The sequence below is a fragment of the Dermacentor andersoni genome, chromosome 4 (genome assembly GCF_023375885.2).
Source record: "Dermacentor andersoni chromosome 4, qqDerAnde1_hic_scaffold, whole genome shotgun sequence".
NCBI classification, from domain to species: Eukaryota; Metazoa; Arthropoda; class Arachnida; order Ixodida; family Ixodidae; genus Dermacentor; species Dermacentor andersoni.
The window spans coordinates 136093046-136117498 of record NC_092817.1 but is presented as its reverse complement, the minus strand read 5'-3'; the positions used below and the strand labels follow the sequence as shown (position 1 = coordinate 136117498).

The window sequence follows — 24453 nt, the reverse complement described above, 5'->3', positions numbered from 1 at the left end:
GCGCACTGAAAGGTACACCCTAAAGAGGAAATTATCTGTCGATGTACAAAATACTTCTAGTTTGTTCTATATTCCGAATATATTTTTAGAAAAACGACATTTCACCTTAGGCGACTACGATGTAGTGTATTGAAAGCTCCTATTTTTACAGGTTCGTAACGGCCACGTATTCACACGCCATGAGGCTAGTGGTAAACAACATTTTGTAGTGCACACTTACCAGAGCTAAAGATACTCGTCGCCTTAGAGTAACGAGTGTTCTTGCATCCTGTCATCCGTCGTAATCATCATATAATTGGAGCTGAGCAAGGGGGCGTGAGTATGACAGCGAGTGGCTAAGCCCTGTCTACCTAGCTGGCGCGAGTGGGTGGCGTTATCCTACAGCGAAGCGCAGGGCTGCCGGGCTCTACACAGCCATGACAACCACTATACATATCGTTTTCTCAGCGTAGTTCGAGATAGCTCGGCTTGTCCCTGTGTATATCTGGGGCACCAAATAACTTCCCTCGTGGGAAGAGGGATGCCAGGCCCCACGGCACACGCATCGTTTGAGTAGGCTTCAAGATTCCGCTTACGCGTCTAGGACAGGCCATTGCATCAACACGTTCAAGCACAAAAATTGCATCATCTCACATTTGATGAGACGCTGGCCCATGCAAGTTGTGTCTGTAATTTATTCTATATTTATTTTAATAACGATTTATTATAAGTAAAAACGAATATTCTTTTGTGTGTGTGGCTTCACCCCAGTCGTGTAGAATGCCGACATGAATACTGTTTACCTTTAGGCAGTTGTGTGCCTAACATGGTCTTGAAGCTTGCACATAATATACAGGGTGAACATTTTTATGTTTCTCAGAATATCGAAAATTGCGAGTGGCAGATAGCATGATTAGTCATTGGGGTAGTTCATTACTAGCGCAAGAAATCAAAACGCATATTCAGATAATGAACAAAAGTTCAGTAATTACGTTCTTAAATAAGTTCTTTAGGGCACATATTGCAATTTGCTAATTGTAAATGGTGAGTTTGCAAGACATATCCACTTGAATTCAAAATTCACGATGATACCAGTTTTAAGACTTTATTTCCCGAAGTGTGCTGGGTAATACATGAGCATTCCACCTACTTTTGTATTTAAATGTATAAACAAGCGTTTTTTAAAAGGAGTACGAACGTGGATTTTTACCGTGACTTTCATGGCACGTATCTTCAGGCTAGTGTCATTCTGGAATTTCGTTCGAAATGAATGCGCCTCGTAACCTCGCCCGTCACAATTCGTAAATTCCAATTCATGTCATAAAGTAACTAATTAACAAGCTATTTAGTAAATTATTGTTAATTAGTCGAACATGTGTAATTTTTTTATGAATGTAATGACCGGTTCTCTGAATTATTCTCTTCAGGGACTAGAGTTACGTTATTTTCTATAGCCGATTTATATAGGTTTCATAAAACAAAAAAGATCACCCTGTATATTGATATATTTGTAAATATTTATTGATTGTCATTTTGTGCACTGTACAGTCCAAATAGTTCAATACTTCCTTGAATGTCAAGTACCCGCGGGCTCAAAACTCAAGTACATAACTACTCTTTTCATTTCCACCGAAACATGCGTCCACCAATTCCATTATTTTCCAGGGCATCAAGGATGGCTTCATGCGCTAAATTATCATAGGCGCTTTTCACGTCGAGGAATAGTGCAACCGATATACGCTTGTGGTGTTTTTCTGGTTCTACGGAGACGTGACGAGGTCGATGACGTTGTCAAAAGAGGAACGGCCTCTTCTAAAACCAGCCATGGCCTCGGGGTATACGCTGTGGCGCTCAAGATACCACTCTAGGCGGGTGAGAATGATTCTTTCCATGACCTTCCCAACACAGCTGGACAGCGCAATGGGTCGGTAGGACGCTAGGTCAAGTGGCGACTTTCCAGGCTTTAGGAGTGGTATCAAGCGGCTGGATTTCCACCGCTCAGGAACGACGCCATTATTCCATGACTGGTTATAACATTCCAGAAGTCTGCTTCGGCCATCTTCACCTAGGTGGCATAAAGCAGCGTAGGTGATGCCATCTGGTCCTGGCGACGATGAGCGCCTGCATGTGGCCAGAGCAGCGTCCAGTTCCTCAAGTGAGAAGGACACATTCAATTTTGGGGAGCGTGTCGCAGGAACCACACCCAGAATTTCGCTATTGATGGTGACCACACTGCCCGCAATCTTCACACAGCATTTCGACCGAGAAGTGCGCCTTAGTGGCTTTTACCCACAAGCCCATGACCTGGTACCCCATTTCTATTGACCACCAACCAATTTCCTACGCAAAAACTCACCGATTCCTAGGCGCTATTATAGACAGAGACCTTTCATGGAGCTCCCACATCTCATACTTGAAGAAGAGGCTTACTTCTATCTACCATATACTAAGGTTTCTTGCCAGTAAAACATAGGGCACATCCGTGCCATCTATGTTTCAAGTATACAGGACGCTCTTCCTAGGATACTTGTGATACAGCAAACCAGTGCTGTCCAATGCTAACAAAACTAACATCCATGTCCTACAGAGCATTCAAGGCCAAGTCCGCCGAACATTTCTGGGGCTACCTCGAAATGCTTCAACCTGGCAACAATTGCCACCGCGAGAGACCACCCAATAATGACCTATATAACTATCGACGCACTCCGGGCTCATGTTCGCCTTATATCCAGAGTCCCTGACCACCATCTCGCTCGCTTGCCTGACAAAAGACCCAAGGCAGCGTTCTCCAGATCGATTACGGCTAACTGGCACTCTTTATCTTTGAGGCACTCGCCCACAACTTAGAACGCCATCCACTATGTGGTGCTTGAAGAAGCCTCCTGTGTACCTTGCTGTTCCAGGAATATTGAAGAAAGCTAGCCTGACCACCGCGGCTTTCAAGCAGATCACATTGGAACATTTGCGTCGTTCATACGCCAACCGAATCCATGTTTACACGGATGGTTCCTTCTCGGAAAATTCTACGGGTGCCGTTGTTCTACCATCTCAATCGGTCGTCATCAAGTTTAAGACTTCACACGTAACGACATCTACAGGTTCCGAAATGGCCGCTCTTCGCGCTGCTGTCGAATACATTGAAAAAGAACCGCCCAACAAGTGGCCAATATTTTGTGAGTCGAAGGCAGCCCTCCAGAGCTTGCGAAGTTCACGACGTGGCAGTTATGAACAGCTGGTGGAACATATCAACGAAATCTGCCATTGCGCTTCTGAAAGAGGACATGATATCATAGTTCAGTGGCTGCCGGGACACTGTCGCATCGTTGGTAATCACCTCACCGATGACGCTGCCCGACGTGCCCAGGCTGGCTTACCGACACTCCTTATACCTTTATCGAGAGTCGACGCAGCAAGAGAGCTTCGCAGTCTCGCTCGTACCATCGCGTTAGGTTACTGGCATACACCACAGAACTCTAAGTGCCGTTTATACAGCCTCGACCCATCACTGAAACTTAAATTACCAGCGAACCTTCCACGACGCGACGCAACACTGCTGTGGCGGCTGTGGGTAGGAGTAGCATACACCAACTTCTACAGCTATCGTATTGGAATGGCGGATTCACCAATGTGCTCTAAGTGCAAGTGTGAAGAGACCATCAGTCATCTTCTGTGCCACTGGTCTCGTTTCGATAATCAACGTGAGACTCTCCAGTGTGCCTTAAATAGACTGGATGACAGGCCATTTACGGAAGCGAAGATCTTGGGAGCCTGGCCACACAGTTCATTAACCCAGAAAGCAGTTCGAGCGCTTTTTCACTACCTGAGGGCAGAATCGAGTGCCCGACTATAGACATTCTACACCTAAGTTCTCTCTCTCTCTCTCTTTCACTCCCCATTCCCCTTCCCACGTCTCGGATAGCAAACTGGAAACAGTCTGGTTAACCTCCCTGCCTTTCCTTCTTCCTTTCTCTCTCTCACTCTCTCTCTCTCTACTCTTTTCACAAAGCCCTAGTCCCCGCAAATTTTTCTGCAAGAAATAAAGTTTCAATAATTTGATTTGATAAAAGCTGGCGACTAACACAATACGCTGCTTACCCCCACTCGAATACAAGCTACCACACTTCATTAAAATGGCGGTACGTTGTTTAGAATAACTCAATTTATATAAAAAAATACCTCCTTTGTTATCTGAATGACTTAGCTCTGCCCTGGATTTCCTCAACAAGCTTTTTGGGAAGCATAGTGTGTACAACCTAGGACATTTGCAATTTCCTATTACTACAACTAGAACATATTGTGGTACCAAAGCGCTAGCATGAACCCTATAACGTAAAACTATTTCAAAATGTTTTTAGCCCAATCTCCTGACGTTAATTTGCGTAACCGCGACGTAAGCATCGGGCGTTCACGCGTAGGGTTGTATGAACAGACCAATCAAACGCTCTCCTCGTTCATAGGAGGTCACTTTCGTTTGCTTCAAAAACGAATAACATTGTCTACGCTAAGCGGCTCGTCTTATCTCATTGGCTGACAAGTGGCGAGGAGCACGCTCAAGTGGAAAAAGTTTCGATGGGGCCGAGCTACTGCACTGAAAATCGATAACCGAACGAAAAGGGTGGTGCCGGCGCCTGTGATTGCTCCGCTTTCCCTTGTTTAACTCGTGGTGGCTGGTCGAAAATAATAATAATACTTGGGGTTTTACGTGCCAAAACCACTTTCTGATTATGAGGCACGCCGTAGTGGAGGACTCCGGAAATTTTGACCACCTGGGGTTCTTTAACGTGCGCCTAAATCTAAGCACACGTGTGTTTTCGCATTTCGCCCCCATCGAAATGCGGCCGCCGTGGCCGGGATTCGATCCCGCGACCTCGTGCTCAGCAACCCAACACCATAGCCACTGAGCAACCACGGCGGGTTGGTCGAAAATCGCGGCGGCATGCAACGGAAGGTTAATAATGCAGCTAAAATGGATCCTCAGCAAAGAAGACTTGGCAGAACGAGGTCATAAACGTGCCTAAAGTGCTCTAAAAGGTTACGCGGCTACGCAAAAAGTTTCATTATACGCAAATAAACCCATGCTTTCTGGTAGGTGCGAGTTGCCGGTGCCTGGGGGATCGCCGGCAGCCATCTTTTATTCCATTCAGAACGGGATAGCCTCCGGCTATTCCAAAGAAAACTCACTTTTGTTCGGCATATTAATGCACCTTTAGCGCGTACATGTCACTCTGACGCGGTGAGCTTTTGTGATTTTGTGACGTCGCGTGACAGGCAGGTGAAGCCCGAAAGCCTTTGGCCAATAGCCGAGAGGTAATGGCGAAAAGGCGTCGAATCAGAAATAACTACTTTGCTTTTGTTCGGTCAAATCATGCATAATCAGTGTGCAAACGTCATATCATATGGGGAGCTATCGCGGTTTTCGTGATGTCCCGTAACAGCCAGGCGAAGTGGGAATGGTCGAAACAATTTTTAACCAATCGTGTAGGGCTGATTGGAGAATTGGAATAGAAAAGTTTGGAATAGTTCTACGTTATAGCGCCCCATATCTTATTTCTGCGTAAAAGTTTCCACTAGATACAAAATCAGGTGCATGTTTTAAACAATACTTTCAGTTAGACTACTATGCATGTACGTATTCGTGAGAACTCGTTTTTAGGAATATAGCTTCGCGTGTTTTTATAATGGGTTACTATTCGTATTAAATAAACCATTGTAAAGTAAGTAAACATCATGTTTTAGTGCCGTTTTCATTTTTCTAAATTATGTGAATTGTTGTGTCGTCTGTTGGGCTATGCTGAGTTTGTCACAAAGGGTCCGGACCCGATCATGCATTTTTGAATGATTTTACTGCCTGAACTCTTGAAAATTTTAGTTTTCAGATACACCTTCTCTTAAAATTGAAGTCGATCAAGCACCGGGACATGAACTGCATATCAAGAATAAAACAAAGCCTCATTTACAGGTACATTGTCGGTACTGTGACTGTGAGTCTATTATTCCTAGTATTGTGATTTTTTGTTAGAGTGCCGACGCAATTTCGCATGAGCTCATGGAAGCTTCTTAAATTAGAAAGAATGGGAGCGCTTGTATAAATTACACATCTGTGCTGTTGTATAGCAACGAACAGTGCTCCTTTAGAAAAAAATGCGGCGATTTGCTTTCTCCTATGCATTCCACAATGGCCACGATATTCTGGGCTTGGTATGGGCAGTATAGTGTGCGCCGCTTCCTGGTTTCTGTATACCGTGCATCCCATGTAACTTGTTCCATAATTAAAAGATATGCAAATGTCCCGTGCCTGGACAGAACAAAGGTTATGTTGTTTCCCGTCACTTGGATTAAGCTAGAATATGTCTTGTATTTCAACTAATCACATAATTCTTTATTATACCGGGTGTTTCAAAATTCTTGCAATTTTTTTTTAAATTGCCTGTTGCAGCCAGGAAAATTTTACTCCATGAGGTAGCCTATTCGAAAAGGCGGACATTATTTGCACAAAGAAAATGTAATCCATCATCGAATAAGTCACGAGGTAGTCACTAATTAGGTTTTTAACTCATGACCTTGCCGCACATATTCCAATTTACAAATTCTATGCTCGGAGTTCGCAAAGTGGACTAAATCCAATTGGAACAAACTGCCAGGATGACGGCAGTTTCAAGATATTAATTGCCGAACTTCGCGGAGAAGTGGATTGGCGTTGCGGTTTCTTTTGTGCTTTAATGCAGAAAACGAGGTTTTGTTCAGAAAGTAATGGAACGACAGTGCATTTTTACAGCAGGTTTGGCGGCGTAAATGTCGTAAATGATGTGATCCACGCAATTCCTTTCAAGTAGATATGCATGGCAGTCTCAACGGCTAGAGTTTGTTAAGTTTAATATTTTGAGCTCTGCTCCCGCATGGGTTGCAGAAGATAGTGCCAGCCTTTCCTCCTTTCCCACAAGAACCACTTCTTACTCTCTCTCTGTCATAAAGTAACTAGTTACAAACAACTTAATCAGTCCATTTTTGGTAATGATTCGATTATGCATTTAAATTTTTTGTACATGTCCGCTTCGTCGAGTAGACCAGCTTACAAACTAAAATTGTGCTATCTGCCGCAGGGGCTTTATAAAAAACTTTGAACGCTCTCGCTGAAACACCCTCTATAATCGGAGTCTCAAATAATATTGCGAATAAAAGTGTATATAAATTAAATTGTATACCATCTGAAAAAATTCTCGACGCAGCTTTCTGTTATTAAGTACAGGCTACATGAATGCTTTTTTTTTTTTCGAGCCTGAAGGAAAGCCCTTGCAACACGTTAAATTGTCCTACGACTAGTCGCGCGTAGCACTTAGCATAGAGAGAAGTATAGACTGAAGAATGTGGACCTGCATCGTTGTTCTTTCTTTTTTCTGCATGAACATTTACTCAGAGGCCGACCAATAAGGGTTGAGAATGCGTACTGATGCGTCTCCGCTTCGCCAGATTAAGCAAGCTTTTACGTAGGCAGCGGAGATCCGGGAAAGTGGAACTACCACTGGAAGAAGTTGCCGTAATGATTTTGTCAGGCATAAATTTCACCGAAAATATAGCAGCGCTTGCAACGTCGGCTCCACCCAGGTTTCAAGAATGCGATGAACAGCAAGGATACTCGAGCAAGGAAAGTTAACACTGATGACACGGGTGAACGGCCGGAAGAAATGACGCTGAAAACCGCAATATACGTCGCTTTTCAGCCTAGAACGGAGGCTTTTCGATCTTCGCCTACATTTTGTTTTGGGCCGTTTTCATCGATATTTTATTTACTGTTGAACAAGACGGAAACAAATTCAGGTGAAAGACTATTTGATTAAATGACTTCAATCGGTTCAGCCGATTAGAACAAAAAGTGTCCACCCGAGTTGTGTAGCCGCAATCATTCAAAGACCCTACCGGTTTCGAAGCGCACCGAAAAAATCTTGCAAATGTATTGTGTGCCGCGAAATGACTGCCCTTCTCTCTAGAGGCATCCGGCCAAGTAAGGGTTAGATCATGTCAATAAATTCCGAGTATAATAAGCGGTAACTTTTCGCAATGCCCTCGCAACCATTCCTGCCTGTTGGAAGCGTGGACCCGAAAACACAGAGCAAAAAAATAAGTAATCATGAGCCAGTACACTCTGCAAAGGTGGATGACCAGCGAAGCTGTGTAGCAGACGACAAAGAGGCGACACAGAAGTTAGATGAAAGGAATGAACCCATTTATTGCCTTTTTCGGTGGTTATCGTAGGCAAAGTACACACACACATTTATTTTTATACTACCGTGTTTATTGGTGTTATACATTCGTTATATTCATTCGTGTTTTCATTTCCCAACATACTCAGTCAAAGAAGTCCATACCGAACTAGCACCGACAGCTTGAACTGCTGGACTGGGCGGTGAACGTCATGCAGGCCCAGGGCCTTACTTGAGCCCGATTCCTAAGCCACCTCCCTCCTTCTCCTTCCCCCTTTCAATAAAGTTTATCACCACTGCCCCAGCCCCGACTGGCACTGGGCCAGTCCCGTCAGCGCCTTCACAGAAGGAGGGGAAGTAAGTGAAGGTTAGCAAGATGAGCGGAAACGGAGCCAGCTCTGGAAGCGAGATGACTACGACGCCGAACGCGCGAGCAATGGCATGAGCCATCGCTGATGATGATAATTTTTGCTAATACACATTCGATGACGGCCATGAAAAATGCTCGGAACCATAGCCATACACAGTTTCGCTGTAGGATAAAAACATAGTACGTGGTTGGTTAATCAACGAGCGTAAGACAGCTGACATAATGAAGTATAATATGGATAGAATTGAACATGCTCTCAGGAACGCAGGAAGCCTAAAAGCAGTGAAGAACAAACAAGGAATTGGCCAGAATCGCATATGTGCGTTAAGAGACAAAGCCGCCAATATCATTACTAAAATGGATGAGATAGTTCAAGTGGCTGAGGGGTTCTATAAAGATTTATACAGTACCAGTGGCACCCACGAGGATAACGGAAGAGAGCATACTCTAGAGTAATTTGAAATCCCACAAATAACGCCGGAAGAAGTAAAGACAGCCTTGGGAGCTATGCAAAGGGCGAAGGCAGCTGGGGAGCATCAGGTAACAGCATATTTGTTGAAAGATGGCGGGCAGATTGTTCTAGAAAACTGACCACCTTGTATACGCAATGCCTCGTGACCTCGAGCGTACCGGAATCTTGGAGGAACGCTAACATAATCCTAATACATAAGAAAGGGGACGCCAAAGACTTGAAAAATTATAGACCTATCAGCTTACTCTCAGTCGCCTACAAAGTATTTACTAAGGTAATCGCAAATAGAATCAGGAACACCTTAGACTTCTGTCAACAAAAGGACCAGGCGAGATTCCGTAAAGGCTACTCAACAATAGACCATATTCACACTATCAATCAGGTGATGGAGAAATGTGCCGAATATAACCAACCCTTATATATAGCTTTCATTGATTACGAGAAAGCGTTTGATTCTATCGAAACCTCAGCAGTCATGGAGGCCTTACGGAATCAGGGTGTAGACGAGCCGTATGTAAAAATACTGAATGGAATGGAAAAACTTTATTTCTCTATATCTCAGAGAGATTGGCGGTGGGCCGGTGTCTTCATGTTTTGAGTCCTGGCCGCTTCACAAGGTCGGCGCCCCTATTCCAGGGCACCGCTGAGTCTTGCTGCCTCACAGGCGTGCTGCACAATTGCCCGTTGGGCTGCGAGCTCGCTGCTGGTGAGCAGACCCTCCCATTGTTCAGCACTTGGGTTATTTACTTTATGGAATGCGAAATTACGCTTGCATTCCCACGTGATGTGGTATAACGTGGGGATTGTTCCGCACTACGGACATGTATCCCTGTACTGGGTAGGGAACATTTTGTGTAATGTGTGCAGGTTGCAGAACGTACCTGCTTGCAGTCTTCGCCAGCTTACTGCCTCATGTTGTGTGAGCGATGTGTGCGGTGGGGGGTATTTAAGTCTCCTTCCTCTGTAGTAGTTAAGTATTTCTGCATACGTCGGCTCCACCGTTAAGGGGGCCTCTAGGGTTTCCGACTGCCCTGCTCGGTGCGTGAGTTCGCGAACTAGGCGGTCCACCCTTCAGTTGCCCTCTATCCCGGTGTGTGCCGGTATCCAGATCCTATGTTTTATCTTTTTGTTAGGAGGCTCTGTTTTGAGGAGGATTCTCAGTGCTTCCTTACTAACTCTGCCTTGTGTGTAGTTCCTGCATGTTGCTTTGGAGTCCGTTAGAATTATCAGAGATTTGTTCCTGCGGTAACCTTCAACCGCCGCTAGAGCTACGGCGACTTCCTCCCCCTCCGTTACCGTGCAGTTTCTCAGGGTCGCGCAGCTAATTGGTTCTCCCGTGTGGTTTACCACTGCTGACGCGACTCTAAGCATTCTAGTGTTGCGGTCCCATGGGTATACGGCCGCGTCTGTGTACACTGTGTTTTCTAGTGCGGCTAGGTTTCGTTCCACGAAATCTGCTCGTGCCTGCCTTCTGGCGGCGTGGAGATCCGGGTCCATGTTTCTCGGTAGGGGGCTAACCTCCAGTGTCTGGCGAACGCTGTCTGGGATGCTAGCAGCCCGATCCTCTATTCCGTCTGTGTTATGCCCTATTCTTTTTAGGAGCTTGCGGCCGGTGGCAGTCTGCTGGAGCCTGGCGATCTGTGCAATGAGCTGCGCTTCCGCGAGTTCTTCGAAAGTGTTGCTTAGGCCCATCTGCAACAGTTTATCGTTGGGCGTGTTTCTAGGCAGATGTAGCGCCGTCTTATACGCTTTCCTTAGTAGCGTTTCCATCTGTTCTTTTTCGTGCTTGGTCATGTTGTGGTACGGGAGCGAGTACGTGACTCTGCTGACCACTAGGCTTCTGACCAGCTTGATTGTGTCTTCTTCTCTCATTCCGCTTCTTCTGTGAGATACCCTCGTTATCATTCGGCTTATTTGTTCTGTCGATTTTTTTAGTAAGCTGATTGTGTGGCTGCATTTCTTGCTTCCTTGAATCCACATGCCTAGGACGCGTATCATGCTCCTTTCAGGTATGTTTTGTCCCTCTAGTTTTACTATTAGTTCTTCCTTGGTAGGGTTTCTTCCCACTCTCAGGATTTCAGATTTTTCGGTGGAGCACGCCAGCCCCTTTCTCTGACGTATTCTTCCACGCACTCGGCCACTTCCTGCAATTTTTCTTGCTTCTGTCCCAGGGAGCCTCGATTGACCCAGACCGTGATGTCGTGAGCATATATTGCATGCTTGATGTCATCGATCTTGCTGAGTCTTCGAGCCAGTCCGATCATTGCGATGTTGAAGAGTATTGGTGAGATCACGGAGCCCTGCGGCGTGCCTTTGCGTGGGGTGGTAAAGACGTCACTTCGCAGATCCCCCAATCCCACCGTTGCCGTGCGTTTGGTCAGAAAGGCCCTCACGTAGTCGTGGATTCTCTTGCCGCAGTTGGCGTTGTTCTGAAAGATATCTATAGCGGCTCCACAGCCACCATAGTCCTCCATAAAGAAAGCCGTCAGGCAGGGAGATAAGATTGCTCCAATGCTATTCACAGCGTGCTTACAGGAGGTATTCAGATACTTGGATTATGAAGAATTGGGGATAAGAGGTAATGGAGAATACCACAGTAAGTTGTGGTTTGCTGATGATATTGCCTTGCTTAGTAACTCAGGGGACCAATTGCAATGCATGCTCACTGACCTGGAGAGGCAAAGCAGAAGGGTGAGTCTAAACATTAATCTGCAGAAAACTAAAATCACGTTTAACAGTCTCGGAAGAGAACAGCAGTTTACGATAGGTAGCGAGGCACTGGAAGTGGTAAGGGAATACATCTACTTAGGGCAGACAGCGACCGCGGATCCGGATCACGAGACTGAAATAATCAGAAGAATAAGGATGGGCTGGGGTGCACTTGACAGGCATTACCAGATCATGAACAGCAGGTTGCCATTAAGCCTCAAGAGAAAAGCGTATAACAGCTGTGTCTTACCTGTACTCACGTACGGGGCAGAAACCTGGAGGCTTGCGAAAAGGGTTCTACTTAATTTGAGGACGACGCAACGAGCTATGGAAAGAAGAATGATGGGTGTAACGTTAAGGGATAAGAAAAGAGCAGATTCGGTTAGGGAACCAACACAAGTTGATGAAATTTAGTTGAAATCAAGAAAAAGAAATGGACATGGACAGGACATGTAACGAGGAGGGAAGATAACCGATGGTCATTAAGGGTTGCAGACTGGATTACAAGAGAAGGGAAGCGTAGCAATGGGCGACAGAATGTTAGGTGCGCGGATGAAATTAAGAAGTTTGCAGGAACAACGTGGCCACAATTAATACATGAACGGGGAAGTTGGAGAAGTATGAGAGAGGTCTTTACCCTGTAGTGATAGTGATGATGATCATGATTTATTTGGTGCGTTGTGCATATGAAGTATACGCGATACAAGCTGGAAAATCGGCCATTGCATAGGGTAAGCATGATCGGGCGTTTCTTGTTGCGTATTTTGAAAGCCCGCTCATGTGACGCTCTCTTTGCGTATGCCAAGATTCTGGGAAGTAGGGATCGAACAGGGCGACAAGTGACAGGAGCAGTTTACACTTAAAAAATAAAAAAAGAATGAAAGGAACATATGGAACGAAGGACAAGAAAGAATGAAAAGAAGGAAAGAACGAAAAAAAGAAGGAGGGAAACAAAGAAACAATAAACAAGGGCGACTACTGTTTCTTTATTTACCATGTTGGGTTAGTACTGATCACAATCGGCTGCCTAGGACGAGACATAAGTGGTAGAAGGAGAGATCCTACCATGCATTCGAAGCATCTTTCAGGCCTCTCCTTTTTTTAAAACTAAGACAGAGGGCGCACGCGCGTGGGTAAGTGGTGCGCTTTTCATCATAGCTACGGAAATAGGTAGAGCATGTGTTGTGTTTACACAATAGTTGTAGACAAAACTAAAGGATCGCTTTTGTTTTTTTATGCGGGTTTCGACAGATAACTTTCCTGCCCTACGAGGGCTGGCTATCGCATGCAACGTGCTATAGTAAAGGTTCGGTCAGACACAAAACTTTATCATTGGTTTCCAATCAGTCGTTGCACTTTACCTGGTTATTTTAATCCCCACACTGGCAATAAATATCGTGACACAAGTTCCTTTTGGTTCAAAGCGTGCGCCCTGCTTACAGTATAGTGACGTCGTAATTTTTCCAGAACGCTGGACGGTCATTTCGTTTAACGATCTGGAAAAGAGAATCAGCGATGTTCCAACTCTATTATTTTCTCAATCGATGTTCTAACTAAGCGCGAGTAATGTCGCGGCACAGCAGCCAACAAATGTGCCCGCTCGAAAGGACTCAGCCACAAAAGTGCGGGAATTAATTCGATTTCGCAGGCGCCCTTCCCGTCTGTCTTCACTGCGCAAGCAATAAATGTCACCCGGCTCCTACACATCGCGCCTCGAGAAAATTGCTAGGACGAGAAATTGCCTAGTGTTCTTGTTTTAAAATTTTCATTAGATTTTTCATCCGTAGCCAAAAAAAAAAAAAAACTCTGCAAAGCGCGATGTTTACATGTGTCTGGTAGCGGTCTGGTGAATGGGATAAAGTGCATTTGCTGCATTAGGCGTATGTATGAAAAATAATGTTGTAATCTCATAGTGTACAAACCATCTATATAACGGCAGATGACTGGGCTCGTAGGGAGCATTGAGTGTCACTTGTTTTTCTAGGAACAAGTTCGTCAAATTAAGAGATTCGTGCCACTTATACATGGTGCTATCTGTTTCGTAAGCATCACCACAACTTAAGAACATATAGAAGAGCAATGTTAGAAGTTCTGAGGTCAGTAAATACATTTTCGTAATGGTTGGTTGCGGCAGGTCATGCTGTAGGCAAGATTAAAACAAAGTAAATGTTTGCACATGATTTATACACTTCTCAGAGACCGCGTAGCAATCATCTGAAGCAAATCGTTTGCATTACCTCTCTTTTGCGGCAGCACGGAATAAATGTTTTTGTTAATATGCAGGACCCATAGTGTAACGTTAAACGTAGGCAAGCAAGTTTGGTTAAAGTGTACGTTTGCTGCTGGCTGCAGTAATTTATTGCGTGGGAAAAAGACTTCTTTTGCACAAGGTTGTGTTTAGCTTTAGATCCGTAATATGCCAGCAGGTCAGCTTTTCTCCAATGAGCTGCTTAACAAGGGATGGCCATCTAATTCTGCCTAATGAATAATTAAATAAATCCATCAATGTTTTTACAAATGTGTTAAAACTCACCTATCGCTGCAAAGCTCCTTTGCGCTGGCGTTATTCGGCTGAGCCATCGGCATATTTTGGACTAGAATCAGTTTTGTGCATAAATGCAGAAAGCGCGAAAGAAACCTGCTTGACAAAGTATTTGCTTAACATCGTTTTCGACAGCTAGGTTTATTTAGGTGCGCAATGAATTTATAATTACATGTCTTCTATGACAAAAATATGGGAAATATGACACCTATGTTAATTTCAATTATGCAGCAAAAAAGAAGATTGCTGTTGCCCAGAATTTTAGATATGAAATGATCCGATGATCGGCTTCGTACTAACGATCATGATGGAGACGTAGACTTGGCGGAAACGGCCGACAGTACATGAAGCTCTGTGAGCAAATGAAGGAAAACATATTAAAGCAGACTACCTACGAGAAACTAGAAACTGTTGTTTATATTACGCTCTCTCCTTCACACCTAGCGCCTAAATACTCGGATCAGGAGGATGAGACGCCGTACCAAGTGAACATTGTAAAGCAAATAAATATTTATGGTAAGCCCCTACACAGCAAAGACCGCTCGCACTCAACATGTTATCACAGCTACAGGTGGACAGAACAGCGGTACACATCAAACAGAGGAGAATGCTCTCCTAAGAATACATTCTCACCATTTCTTCACGCAACTGTGAGTGTCACGCTGTTGCAGGAGAAGAGTGAGCCATTGCAGCGCAATTAGTGAAAATGACAGTTTTGGTTCTTATTGCATAATCTTTTTTCCGCACTTTCAAGTCAAATAACCTATCATTGGCGCGTGTACTGATCATTAGGACAACTTACAATTGAGGCACTAGCGGGAAGTGTGACCAGGAATATCCGGCTATGAAACGTGCAAACTCAAAGCAGGATGCTTCCTTTACCTTATGGGATTACTTTTTTCTACAAGAAACCATGCCTACATTGTTTTATTGACCAGCTAGAGAACCCATTACTGTTTAAGTAAATGCTTTTCAAGTGGTAGAAGGTTAAAAGTACTGCAAACAGACTATTTTGTGATCAGTTTAGGAGGCAATGAGCAGCAGGAGAGGCGAAGTTTTTCACTGATGTGCGACCGGCTCCCGGCCAACGAAAAAAAAATCAGTGCCCTCATTTTCGATCGTCCTCGAGGACTGCGAGGCAGGAATCGATTTCAGCAGAGTCGTGAGGCTTCGCTTTTGCAAAGACGGAGAAATCCATATGTCGAACCATTTGGAAACACTTGCACGATGCGTGAAAAACGGCTTCACATTTCCATGCCACCTCGAAGCCATCCCTCTCCTCCGACGATGTCGTCAGTTCCACCTCACACGAAATGCATTCTAGCTATGTGCCGAACTTGCTGTTCTAACTTCTTTATACGTATTCGCTTACAAAGCTCTCTCTCTCTCTCTCTATTTGTATCCTTCTTCCGAGAGCTATGGGGTGTTGTTTTTGTGCCCGCGAAACACTCAGGCGTCGATCGTGCCCTCCAGAGATATGTGTAGGTGGGCGCAGAAAAAGAAGCTATTGAAAGCGCCTTCCCTGCTCCCCCCCCCCCTCCCCCCTGTTCATGCGGGCTTGCGGGCGCTTCTGAAGCGGCAGGCCAGGACAACACGGGAAACGCAGAAATTGCCGCAAGCGCCAGAGGCAGCTGTTAGATAAACACACGCGATCATAAACAGTGTTTCGATCGATGCGTGCAAGCTGCTAAGAAGAGCAGTCGCCACGGCATAGCCAAATTCCTGAAGCTATTTGCTTTACTGATGAATGAATTCACTCGCGGAAGGTCTGACACTTTTACGCCCATCTTGTCTTTCTTCGAGAAAAAAAATTTAGGCCGGTGTGCACTCAAAAGCGCTTTACAATGCAGTGTATGGAAGTACGGTTCCTTCTCCACTGCACCGTCGTCCAGTGCTACGGCCAATACAATTGGGACCCCCGCCGCCCGACCTTCTTTCAATGCGGTTCGTATGCCGTTAAGCATATTCTGGATTGAGGGCGATGAGCACGAATCGAATAGGCATCTTCAAGGAGTAAGCCATTTGAAGCCGCGCTTCATGACACTGATTATTGTTGAAGTTCCAAAGTGTAATCTGCTTCCTACGCTGCGAAAAAAATTTCCTAAATATCTAAATATATTGCTCGAATGTTGTAATTCCTAAAACGCCTCATGCCAGCTTTATGGCGCATACAATATGCTAAGGAATAAAGAACCATTTTGAACATCTCCTTCTCTCAGTTATGCATTTTTCTTTCATCAGGAGTTTGCTCAAGTTTGCAAAGAATAGCCGAACAACAATTTATACTCTCTTTGGAGCTCACATTTGACTCACACTACAAGACCTCTGACACACCTACATGAGAATCTATACACTGCCGAGCATAAAAATATAAACAGCAACTGCAAATTAGATCAGCGCAGAGCTAAAATTATATATCCTTTTACAGGAACCTCCTCGACGTTGCGTTTATTTATCTTCGCTTATTTGGTTTGTTTGGTTTACTTATTTGCATACCGTCAAGGCCCGTAGGTATTACAGAGGGGAGTGGCGTTATTGAATTTCGCACTTCACCAATGTAATCAACTGACATTGACGATGAGCAAGTGCAAAGAGCTTGCTCCACGCTTTCAGTCGCTTTTACGCATCTTCTAATATAGCATATAAATTGAATTCAGCTTTCCTCAAGTAAAGAAAGCACTTGGCAAAATCGAAAAGCCTAGATGACCATCGTCAGTGGAAGAGTGCACTTGCATAACGTTTGCCAAAATCTGAGATAAAAAGTAAACAATAATTTCACTTCTACACTTTGGGGAACCAACTTGGCACGCTCCTTTCTATCCTTGGAAGTGCTCTACCTATTTTACTCAGAAAACACAGATATCTTAAAAGTAAATCTAAATGGAATAGAAGGAAGCTCGATGGAATCCTTACGTTACACTGAAGACAGATTTATGTGGGCAGACTCGTGCTTCGCTCTTGACTTACTCAAGTCGGCTTGCCAACTGCGATAGTCTCTTCACTAAGGATGCAATTTTACAGCAAAAATCTTCGTCAAAGTTCGAAGCGAGATACTTCTACCAGTGACAGGTTGACGGCGTATTCCGCGTAGGCATTCAGTATCATTTAATATCTATTTTTTTGCTTGTCCCTGTGTCAGCATCACATGCTTTATAGTGTCGCTCCGGTTTATGCGAAGCTTTCCTTGCCTACTTCTATAATTCAGGGTGTTGCCGTCTCGTCGAGAGGACGAAGAATGCGGCCTCCTCACACAAGTCGTTACTTAATCGAGAAGTTGCATCCCGCACGGTTGAATTTCAACGAAGGACCCCCACACTAACCGCCCGACGGTTAGACGCCAGGCCACAGACGCTGTCATATAAAAAATGAACTACGAGTTTCCAATTTCCTTCCCTCGTGCAAGGTGGTGCAAGGTGGTGCAAGGTAGTGCAAGGGAGTGCAAGATAGTGCAAGGAGGCGATTTTCGCGTGTGGTACACCGAATCCTAAATGTTTGATTATACGAGCTGAAAAGCGCCAATGTTCCCCGTCCTTCATTTGGCATCTGGCGTCTTGAGACGCTCTCTACGGGACCGCTCCACATTTGAAATCGGTCAAGCACGGTGTACCAAAGAAGTGTTCTCACGGAGCGCCGACGCTAGCAGCGTAATTAGTCCTGGTGGCCCGCCTCTTCGTTGGTTTTGCTGGGGTTTCAATAGAAAACGGAAAAGTTCGTGCGACAATATTGAGGTGCAAAATATCCGTTACAAGCTTTGATCTTCATAAGTAAATTTTGCGGGCTTCTATGGAACTTGATGCTAATGAGTGTGCGATTTCTGGTTCGTTGCAGCCATCGCCAGCAAAATGTATTGCCCTAGTGGCTTGTGCCATCTGCTCAACCAGATAACGCGCAGACATCAAGCACCGCGCATCGCGCTGCTATTCTTACCTTGAAGCATGCTAAGTACTCTTTTCTGACATTGATCGCATTCTAGGCGTTGCTGAGTGGTACCCTGCGTGGTGGTCTGGTATTTGGCTCATACCTATTGATAAAATTTGTGCAATTTTTGTTCCGATCTCCCCTTGGCATATCTGCGATGATTTGAACGAACTAGATGCGACTCCGTTCCTCATCAGGGATGGCCGTGCGAATAATTAAAGTATTGTTCTTACCACATCGAGAAAGCGGCAAAAAGGGTCCGTTGGTTACTTGCTCGCACGGCAAAATAGATCTTGTCTTTGATGGCTTCTGAACAATAAGGGAAATGTTATCTGCCAGAGTGTAACTGTGGCTACGCTTCCTCCGCGATAAAAACGCAAATTTGCTGTGCCCTTAAAAAATTGGCTAGAAATTTGCCTCTTGTAAACCAGTTATCACGAGCGAAAGGTCTGTTGGGCTTGGTTTTGCAAAGACTATGCACACAGTGTTTCATTAAACGAGGCCACAGTCTCTCGCATACGTTACACACGCTGTTGAATGGGTTGTCTCTGAAGTCGCGGTGAAACCTGGCCGTCGACGTCGAGATTCGAGGTCGAGGCCGCGCTTGGTAAGCTTCTCTATCACGTGCTAACCTGGCATCCTTTTTCCCGGTGTTTCAGCGGGCAACTTTGCCTTCGCTTGCCATTTCACAGCCTGCCGTCCAGCTATATCTACTGGATGATTCGGTTCAGCCTGTCGCTTGCACTGGAGCGCAAGCCACAGACGGCGCAGCCGGCGTGCCATCCATGGCAAGACTGGCCGACCCAGCGCCGGCGAAGCCGCCGTTAAAGCCTCGTTTATGGACGGACGTTATCGGCGCGCGGGCGAGCGTCGCTCGGCGCCAGGCGCGTCGGAGCGCGTTCGCCGCGTCCCGTTACTTTTGCTGCGCCAGTGCGTTGCAGCATCGGCCGAATTATGGACGCTGTTCTTCACGCCAACGCTACATAAAACAACTTCTGCGCGCCCTCACGCTTCGCCGGACTATATTTAGCCCTTTAACCCTCGCCTAGTCACGTAGTACCGCAGCGGCGAGGGTACGAGCGAGGGCAGCTTGGACGTCTCTCCGCAGAGGATCACATGGCATGGCGTCACAGCTGCCACACTTAAGAACCGGCGGCGTAAGGTTAATGCGACGTGAGGAATGACCTTGAAAGACATGGCGCCGTAGAGCTTTCGCTCTGAAACTTACTGCAATTGTAGAAAGGCGTCATACGTGAACCAGCGAACTATTTCTGGGAAAAGCATTTTCGTACTCATCTTGCTACCAAGACGTGGACTGCTGAGCATGGTGGGAAACGTTGTACTAGCAAAAACAATCCGGCGAGTATGTCTTGTAGAAGAGGCGTAGTTGTGATGATGTTTACTGGACCGCACAAGTTGCCCTTTATAACAGCCTCCGACAGGATAACCAAAATGCCTACCTCATAAACAGCCTAAGCAAGCGAAGCCTCCGCGATCGTCTGCTCCTCCGGTTAGATGTGTTACACATGACAGCGTACCAAAATTTACTTTCTTATTTCGAAAGCCTTATTCTCTCATATATTCACCGTATTGCCCCTGTTAAAACAAAAAAAGAACCTTGCTAAACCATCGATGGCGACAGATATTTTATATTTGTCACGACGTGTCAGTGTACCACGACGCTCAAAGCGGAGTGGTGATCCCGCTGAAACTGCTGTGTTGAACGAAGTGAAGGAGGGACTTAAGCTAAACTGAAGTTTTTCGAGCGTAACTGAAAAAATGTAAGTTATGATGACAGTTTTCGACATGGCGTTCTGTATGTTGTATTAGTGATTAGAAAGAATGTAAGCACTGTTCGCTTCACTTTGCTGATTGTCTGTAGCATCTTCCTTACGGCATGCCTCCACATCAAATCCTAGTTGTGGCACGTAAAACCCCTAAATTCCAATTAAATTCAGAGCATCTTTAGGGCGCAATTTCAGTCGCCGCTCACCAAACGGCAGCCATAGGGGTACAAGGTCCTCCTGTTGGTCCTGAAAATGACTTTCAGTGGGAAATTTTTGAAAAACGCAAGAAAGATTCGTGAAGAGAGGGCGCTCCTGTTTGAGCCTCAGCAGGAACGGCGCAGTAAGCGGCCACCAACACATGGGCGGCCCCTTGCGCTGGGCCTTGGGCTAACCGCGAAATTGTTCCACGTGTCGCCCACCTTCTTCGGCGTCCTGTCCCTCCTACACCGTGGGGTCAAGTTTACTCGCTGCACTACCCTGTTGATTGGTCCAGGACGCAGCGTTTGTTCGCCAGAGTACAATAAATAATTTTTCATGCCATAGCTGTCATCGTTTAGTCATTTTATTCCATGACTGTGTGTATTCCTTCTATGAAATAGTAGAAAAACACGATATTGCATTCAGTATTTGTGACGTGGCAGCACACCACAAGTTCGCCACGGAGGGCGTTCAGCACCATAAGGCGCCGTAACATTTTGTCCAGAAACGCGAAACGCAGTGGCGTCGATATGCGCTGCAAAGCTAATAGAGTACGTAGATTGGAACGCTGTATGCAACTGGGGTCCCTAAACGAGAAGCGAAGCAGTATCGTTATGCATCGTTTAGCAATTAGAAGATATCGCAGCCTACCTGACAGTGTCTTTTACAGGTGCTGACAAGTATTCTGAAAAACACTTCGCTTCAGTGTGTGCTCTGTGTTTCATTGACTCCGGTTTCTGAAGGACGTGTCAGTGTTATCGATGCAAATTGACGTCTACGCTGAGCAAGGCTTCTTCTGAGAAAATTATTACATCCTATTTAACATCTTTGCTTAGATATTGTTTTGCAAACTGCAAAACCTCAAACGTATGGGCAAAAAATAACCGAAATTTCCACTGGAAGCGAGAATTTAGTGTTGCGGAGCCCTAATAAAGAAATCTCAGGTAACGGCACAACAAATAATGGCGCAATAATGATAAGAAATAAACCATGCCAACACCAATTTATCAATGCACGAGGCGTCAAATTTGGCAAGTTCACTTTAAGGCGTGTAGGTGGCACTATAAAATTATGTTCGACACTGTAAACGTGTACTACATGAATATACAAGGGTGTTTCAGCTAACTTTAGCCAGAGTTTAAAAATATATGCAGGTGCACTCTAAGACGACGCGACCAGATGCATTTTGCTAATGGGCACGCTATACTTTGTATTTCGCTTAATGAGATAATTAGTCAAGATTAATTAACCTACTTCTGAAGCAACGAAGTTAGGGAAAAAATTCCGTTTAGAAAGTTGTAGAGCGCTTTGGAAAACGTCCGATTAGGCAGTTTCTAACTTTCGATCTATTAAGTATTAGTGCTTTTCAGCTTACTGTGGATGCCCGCAAAATACAAAAAAAGTACCACGTGACCTACTTTCGCGTCGTGATTGCAGCGCTCCCAAACTTTTCGCGTACAAACGAACTTAGCATCTAGCAGGGCGTGCTGCCCCTTAAAAATCGCCAGGGCAGTTACGAAGGCGGTAGCACACCCGGCTAAAGGCTATGTTGGTTTGTGTGCGAAACCTTCGGGAGTAGTACAATAGCGACGCACAAGAGGGATTCTCACGTGGTGCTTCTTTTATTTCAGTAAGCTGAAAAGCACTAATACTTAATAGGTACAAACCCAGAAACTGTTTATTAGGACGTATTGAAAACCGTTCTGCAACTTTCTCTTTGGATTTTTTCCCAGCTCCGTTGCTTAAGAAGTTAGTTCAATAATATTGCCTAATTGTCTAACTAAGCAAAATACAAAAAAAAAACAGCGTGACACACTACATAAAAGAGTGAGCGACATTCATTTGGTCGTGCCGTCTTATAGGGCACCGGCCTATTTTTAAACTCTGGCTAAAGTTAGATGAAACACCCTGTATACCTTGTATACGAAATCGCCAGGGCAAACAATCTAAAACATTTATTTGAATACTAACCAAAAAAGCGTCCTGGCTGCACGTCTCTGATGAAGAAAGTCGCGCTACTCCCTATCTATAATTTCTAAACATCTTTACCCTTACACCTACATAGTGCGACGGAAAATTTAAACTTACTCCATTTTGGAGGCAATAACGTGAAGTCATGCCAGTCTGTTTCTATTTCATTTTTGCCACTTGCCCATTGCCATTAGCCAAACATTCTACGGACGAGACGCGCTTCGTCGGCTTGTCACGCGACGTCAAAAACATCTGCAAAAAGTCACCATCTGATATGGTGTGTGTACACTGATTATGCATAGTTAGGTCGAAAAAAGAAGATGAGCTCTTTAAGATTCTATTTTTTCTCCATTAGTCTTTCGCTATAACTCAAAATTTTTTGGGCAGCGCCTACTTGGCTTCCTGTCACGCGACACCCGAAAGTCGCAATAACTCACCGCGTCACGCGGTGAGTTATTAAGCACTGAAGTTATAAAGCACTGAAGATGCATTAATATGCCAAACAAAACTAACATTCTTTTCCGAAAGAGCTGGAGCCTGCACCGTTCGGAAAGTAACAAAGGATGGCCGCGGGTCAATCGCATTGGTAGTGGTCAATGGTATGCTGGAGAGACTGCATTTCTGTGCGCAAAATAAGAATGTTGGCATAAAAGTAAATCCTTGGGGCGCCATTTTCGGCAAGTATACAACAGCGCTCTGCGAAATCTTCTTGGCTAGGGGTCCGCTTTAGCAGTATGTCTAACATTCCGCCTCACGCCGCCGCACTTTGCGAATAGCCATCGCACACTAAGCAATGCTAAGAGGATCAATCGCAGACGCCGTCACCACCCGCTGCTAGGACGAAGCGAATTTTTTTCTCCTGCGCGCACCTCATCTCTTGTTAGCGAATAGGATAAGAAACACTTGTCAAAGAGGCAATGCTATTTGCTTTCAAAGCAAAGTGACTTCCAATGAACGAGGAGGGCGTTTGATTGGGCTGTCCAAACAACGTTACGGTTAACCGTCTTTTTTTTTTTTTTTTGCAGTGACGGTTGCGTAAATTTGACATCATGAGATTAGAATCACACCAGAATGGCTTGGTTATACGTTTTACGGCCCCTTCATTCAGCAAAAGAAATGCCCACAGGCGTTTCAGCTAATGAGAAGTGCAAGGTAAACGATGTAACTTACACTTGACGGCATTCACTTCGCAATCAGTCATCATTTATACTTATTTCGTTCTAAAGCCACATCGATTCGCGAACAGATCAACAACAAAGACGAGAATTAAATTGGAACAATATTGCAACAAATATAAGGAGAAAGATTGCGTAAAGCTTCCCCTTTCCTTAGGTGGTCGCTAAGGAAACTCCCCGGCTGAGCTTAACGATTGTGACTGCAAGGCTGTTGTAAACGGCTCCAGCTGCACACGTGGCGAACTGTTCCCGACGCTCTCCGGGGAGTTTGCCAAAGGTTGCGGCGACTGGCTTTCTTGTGCAACGTGCCTAGCTACATCAGGGAGGAAAATGCATGGTTTATTAGCATGCAGAGCCGCACGAGCTAACCCGCCTCCTTCTGGCCGTACTTATATTTACGATCGACGCGAATGCTGCCTAATGAATGCCTGAGGGAGCAAGCTTGCTCTCACAAGTTGTCCGAGCGGGATGAAATCTATCATCCGTAATTCCCTCAGAGGGTACTCAACCGAGCGATGCGATCGAACCCCGCAAATGTACATAAATGTTATTGTACACATTAAAGCTTTATCATTTACGAAAAGAACACGACTGGTGCACCTGTCCAAGCTTGCGGTATAAGTATTGCGTGCTTGTTGAAACACGCGTAGCCTTCTGATACTCGTATACAGCTTCCGTGCCAGATTGCTATTTGCATTTAGCGTCTGTGGTTTTATCGGTTCAATTTGCTTTTCACTTGTGGATTCTTTGGATAGCCGTAGTTTCACGTAAGTCAGGCTCGTCGGTATGTGCCATGCTTAAAGATAAAAAGGGAGCGTCGTCTAGAGAATAAAAGCTAAAGAATAAAACTATTCTGGCTCCTGCATGAAATCATTCTTAAAGAAAAACATAACATCAATGTAACTCTTTGAAATAGATTAAGAGCAAAATTTATTTTACAGAATACTACAGGCCAATTTGTGGCCCAGGCAGGAGTGGAATTGTTTTGCAGTATTGATACGAAATACAAACGTTCTAAGGAGCAAAAAAAAAGAAAAAAAACAACAAAAATTTTCAGAATAAAAAAGAAATAGATTGATGTACAATGCAAGGGATGGTGTAAGGTACAAGAAAAAAGTTTAGAATCTTTTGTGA

The 24453-nt window shown here is 44.9% G+C and overlaps 1 long non-coding RNA gene across 1 annotated transcript in view; it reads right to left on the bottom strand.

Moving 5' to 3' along the window:
* Positions 1 to 24453, bottom strand: part of LOC140217133 (uncharacterized) — a 192625-nt gene that overhangs the window by 86917 nt on the left and 81255 nt on the right. The window lies entirely within an intron of this gene.